This window comes from Dasypus novemcinctus, chromosome 21, assembly GCF_030445035.2.
Source record: "Dasypus novemcinctus isolate mDasNov1 chromosome 21, mDasNov1.1.hap2, whole genome shotgun sequence".
Classification (NCBI taxonomy): domain Eukaryota; kingdom Metazoa; phylum Chordata; class Mammalia; order Cingulata; family Dasypodidae; genus Dasypus; species Dasypus novemcinctus.
Genome location: NC_080693.1, coordinates 38,223,201 through 38,228,859, shown reverse-complemented (window position 1 = coordinate 38,228,859; position 5,659 = coordinate 38,223,201). Strand labels below are relative to the sequence as shown.

At 42.5% G+C, this 5,659-nt stretch overlaps 1 pseudogene; it reads left to right on the top strand.

Annotated features, from left to right (window-relative positions):
- Positions 1–579, top strand: LOC131275131 (ferritin heavy chain pseudogene; annotated as a pseudogene).
- Positions 580–5,659: the final 5,080 nt, after the last annotated feature.

The following is a 5,659-nucleotide window of genomic DNA, read 5'->3' as shown; positions in this document are numbered from 1 at the left end:
GTTGCGCAGCCATCACCATCGCTCCTCAACTGCCTGCCATGGCAACCATATGCCTGTTGCAGGTGCACCAGAACTACAACCAGGACTCAGAGGCCACCATCAACTGCCAGATCAACCTGGAGCTCTACGCCTCTTTCGTCTACCTGTTGATGTCTTACTACTTTGACCATGATGATGTGGCTTCGCCAAATATTTTCTTCACCAATCTCACGAGGAGAGGGAAGATGCCGAGAAACTAATGAAGCTGCAGAACTAATAAGGCAGCGGAATCTTCCTTTAGGATATCAAGAAACCAGAACAAGATGACTGGGAAAGCTGGCTGAATGCAATGGAATGTGCATTACACTTGGAAGAAAGGGTGAATCAGTCACTACTGGAACTGCACAAACTGGCCACTGACAAACATGACCCCCACTTGTGTGACTTCATTGAAACCCATTACCTGAATAAGCAGGTGAAGTCCATCAAAGAACTGGTGACTACATAACCAACTTGTGCAAGGTACGAGCCCCAGGTTCTGGCTTGGCAGAGTATCTCTTTGATAAGCACACTCTGGGAAACAGTGATGATGAGAGCTAAACCTTATGTAGGTTTCCCCAGAGCCAAAGGGTAGTACATGTGTGTTGGGTTTACCTTTTCTATAAGTTTTATCAACGTCCACCAAGTTCTTTCACTGGTACCATTCCTTCAAATAAAGTAATTTGGTACTACTGCTTAGTAGTTACCTGTCATAGATTGCACTGATAAGTAACCAATATCCCTAAACTTTTTTTTTTAAAGATTTCTTTATTTCTTTCTCTCCTCTTCCCCTCTGCCCCACCCTGGTTGTCTGTTCTCTGTGTCTATTTGCTGCATCTTCTTTGTCCGCTTCTGTTGTCAGCAGCACAGGAATCCATGTTTCTTTTGGTTGCGTCATCTTGCTGTGTCAGCTCTCCGTGTGTGCAGAACCATTCCTGGGCAGACTGGACTTTCTTTCACGCTGGGCAGCTCTCCTTACGGGGTGCACTCCTTGCGCGTGGGGCTCCCCTATGCAGGGGACACCCCTGCGTGGCAGGGCACTCCTTGCACGCATCAGCACCGCGCATGGGCCAGCTCCACATGGGTCAAGGAGGCCCGGGGTTTGAACCGCGGACCTCCCATATGGTAGACGGACGCCCTAACCACTGGGCCAAGTCCACCGCCTGTTGCTAAACTTAACTAGTACTATAAATGTAAGCCATTCTCAGGAAAGCAACATATTCACTATCACCAAAAGCTCCCACTCACCCTCTTGCAGTTGTCTTGACATTCTTTTCCACCTTGAGCCTCTTCATACCTTCTCTGTATGTAACATTAGAGCCTTGTGAGGATTTGGTTAGCATCCCCCTTACCAGGGCCCACAAAGTGTTGCATAATCTGGCTCCTGCTTACTTTTCCAAGCACAACTCTTATCGCTTTGCCCCTGTTCAACTGCATTCTTTTTTTTTTTTCCTGCCCCCAAAATGTCAGGTCTTTCCCACCTGAAAGCCTTTGCTTTCCTCCCTCAGTGTATTAGCCATCCACAGGAGTGCTGATGCAAAGTACCAGATATCTGTTGGCCTTTATAAAGTGTATTTATTTGGGGTAGAAGCTTACAGTCACAGGGCCCTAAAGAGTCAAGGTTGCTTCCTTACCAAACTCTGATGGCAGGCAATGTCTGTGAGGGTTCAGACTTTCTTCTTCCTCTTAAGGCTCCATGGTCCCACCTTCTTTTTTTTTTTTTTAAGATTTTTTTTTTAAGATTTTATTTATTTATTTATTTCTCTCCCCTTCCCCACCCCCCACCCCGGTTGTCTGTTCTCTGTGTCTATTTGCTGCGTCTTCTTTGTCCACTTCTGTTGTTGTCAGCGGCACGGGAATCTCTGTTTCTTTTTGTCGCGTCATCTTGCTGCGTCAGCTCTCCGTGTGTGCAGCACCATTCCTGGGCAGGCTGAACTTTCTTTTGTGCTGGGCGGCTCTCCTTATGGGATGCATTCCTTGTGCATGGGGCTCCCCTACGCGGGGACACCCCTGTGTGGCACGGCACTCCTTGCGTGCATCAGCACTGCACATCCACCTTCTTCTGATCTCAGCTGTAGGCTGGCATAAGGCCCATCTCTTTCCCAGGGGCTCATTTCTTTCTGGGCTCAGCTGCTCTGTTCTCTTCACAAGGTCAGTTGTAGACTATCAGGCTCATCTCTCTTTCCAGGCCTTCTGCTTTGTCTACTGAGCTGTCTCTGTTCCTCTGTGTTCTCCTGTGTGAGTCTGTTTTATCAGCCTCCCAAGGGGGTGGGAACTCAATGCTGAGTTGCACTCTAATGACATGCTTGAATCAAAGTCCTATTCTTTTTTTTTTATAATGGAATTTTTTAAAAGTATTTTTCCTTTTTTTTAAAATTTCTTTCACCTTCCCCCCCCCCAGTTGTCTGTTCTCTGTGTCCATTGCTGCGTGTTCTTTGTCTGCTTCTGTTGTCGTCAGCGAAAGCCCTATTCTTAGCATAACTTAATCAGATGTCTCAGCTGAATCTAATACAATCAAAGGGTTATCACACTCAGAGGAACAGTTTACAAACATAATCTATATCTCTTTTGGAATTCATAAATATTATCAAACTGCCACACTCAGATTTCTGCTCAAAGGTGATTTCCACAAAGAGGCCTTCCATGCCATCTCATTAAAAGTAATCTCTTGCCTAGTAACTATCTTGTCTAGTAACTATCACATCTCCCTGTTTATTTCCTTCTTAGCACTTAACAGTCTATTACTTTATTTTTTTCACTCCTTGCACATTGCACTCAAAAATATTTATTGAGTAAGATGAATGCAAAACTCTGTCCTGCCACAGCATTCTGCTGAACTAAATGTCCACATTCTATACCATGTGAGTCTACTGACCTTAGCCATTGCTGATTGGAATGGAGAGTGTGAAACATCAGTCACAGGTTAACCAGTGACCTCGGACTTTGAGGGCCTAGCTTGGAAAGATTAGCTAGGACCATACAATTCCTCTCTCAGGAATTAGGAAAGTGATTGAGCCAGTTAGTCAAGGGAGCTAAAATCTGTCACTTGGAACCAACGACAGCCAAGCTGTTAGAGAGGAAATTCAGTAGATGCATGGGAAGAGCAGGAATATCATGGGACTGAATCCAAATACCTCCACAGAAAGATGCCTCAGTTCCTAACAACTTCCTAGTTTCCAGTTCCACTTCCCATGATGCCCACCCATACCACAGGCTCCATTCTTGGAACACTCACTGTATTATGTTCCCTTTCCAGATACTTTCCAGTCCTCTTCATTATGTCAAGAAGAAAGGTACAGTTTGATGAAAGTCTGTCTTCAATGACTCTATTTTCTTATCTTTCTTCTTAATAAGTGAGAGGAGGCATGGAGTACCTAGATGGAGTTTAGGTTTCCTTGTATTTATTCTGATGGTTATATTCTATTTATGACAAGTGGTCAATGATTTTTCATTGAAAATAGTGATATAAAGCAACATTGAAAAAAGTTACATTGAAAAACAGAGTCAATTTAAATAATACATATGTTTGTGAACATGGGAAAAAGCAGGATAATGTATGGTGAGCAAATGATTGTTTGATTCAGAAAACCAAATTCTGTTCTTGAAATCACTATGGGGCCAACCATCTGCTTCCCAAAATCCTTCTTATTCCAAAATCACCTCTCTAAGCAGAAGACCAACAAGTCCTTCAGGTTACTGCCCTAGATTTGCAATTCTTAAAGATGCCTTTTAAACTGCTTCTGGCAAAGGTGCTATATGCTGTAAAACAAAGAGCATGGAATTGAAAGTCAGACAAACATGGAACTCAAACCTTCACCCAGCTACCATCTAATAGCGGGCTAAATTAGGCAAATTATTTTAACTCTCTGAGCCTAAGTTTGATCATGAATAAAATTATTTTTAAAGTCTTCACAGAATTGTTTGAAGATTAAGTTTTAAAAACATTAGAACACTTTAACACTATGAGCACATATAAGTGCTCAATAAATAGCAGCTGTTAAAATTATAATTAAGTTGTTGATAAGTTTGTTGATTGGCACCCACTACTTCGCTTAGAGGGCAAAACATATCTTTAATTGGTGATTTTTATAGCAATAGAGTAGAAATCAGCTGTCAGCTCTAGTTCCCATCTTTAGGTTTCCTCACCCTAATTCTTGCCTCTCTCCCTTCCCTGTCATGCTTCTTTCTGTTCCCACACTACCCCCAAGCACAGCCAGTCCTTCTATCCCCCATGTAACCCTATTTTCCAATATTGTTTCTTGCTCCTTCACTTTTTCCCCTATATAACTCTAAATTGGTCACTGAGCTTTTCAAATGTTTTGTATCCCAAAGTTGACAAATTGGAAAATGCTATAATGTACAATGCTGCTAATACAAAAATATATAATCTTCCTTCTCTTCTCCCTTCTTCTCCAACCAGACAGAGAGGGAGCTAAAACTGAAAGTCCTAAGCAAGTACTGATTCCTTAAATCTGCACACTTGCTACCACTGGAGCTCGGGGGGTGGGGGGTGGGGAGGAAACACACTAAAAAGCAAGCAAAATGTGTCTTTATTACCTTTTCATCTCTCTCTAGAAGCCCTTCCTTACACTCTGCCACCTATTCCCAGACCTCCACATACCTTATTGTGTTCAAGTTCTATATGATTCTCCTTTAGGGAAAGTCTATTAGTGATAATTTTGTCTACGACTAAAATGTCTTATTTCACTCTCATTCTTAATTGATAATTCTAGTGGGTATAATATTCTTACACTGATACTTATTATGACTCAGCATTTTAAAGGTATTAAAGATAACTCCTTTCAGTTCAATTGAAGTTCCTTTGTAGGTAATCTGTCTTTTCCTTCTGGTTGCTTTTAAGATCTTCTCTATCTTAGGCTTTCCATAATTTCACTATAAAACATTTATATCCTGATCAGGACTCAATGTGCTTTCTGAAACTAAGGATTCATGCCTTACGTTAATCTTAGAAAATTCTCAGCCTGTACCCCTTCAAATATTCCCTCTCCCCTAAATCTCTTCTCTCCTGGAAATCCTCTTCCAGTAAGTTAGAGCTGCATTATCCAATACTGTAGCCACCAGCTACATATGGCTACTGAGCACCTGAAATGTGGCTAGTCCAAACTGAGTTGTGCAATAAGTGCAAAACACATACAGGATTTCAAAGACAGTGTGAAGAAAATAATGTAAAATATATCATTCATCTTATATTATTACATATTGACGTAATACTTTTGATATATTAGATTCACTAAATTATATTATTAAAATTAATTTTGCACATTTTTTCTTGCTTTCTTTAAAGTTGGTACTAGAAAACTTAAAACTATATCTGGGGAAGCGGACTTGGCCCAGCGGTTAGGGCTTCCGTCTACCACATGGGAGGTCCACGGTTCAAACCCCGGGCCTCCTTGACCCATGTGCAGCTGGCCCATGCACAGTGCTGATGCGCACAAGGAGTGCCATGCCACGCAGGGGTGTCCCCACATGGGGGAGCCCCACACGTAAGGAGTGCGCCCCGTAAGGAGAGCCACCCAGCGCGAAAGAAAGTGCAGCCTGCCTAAGAATGGCGTCTCCCACACGGAGAAATGACACAACAAGATGACACAGCAAAAAGAAACACAGATTCCCATGCTGCTGA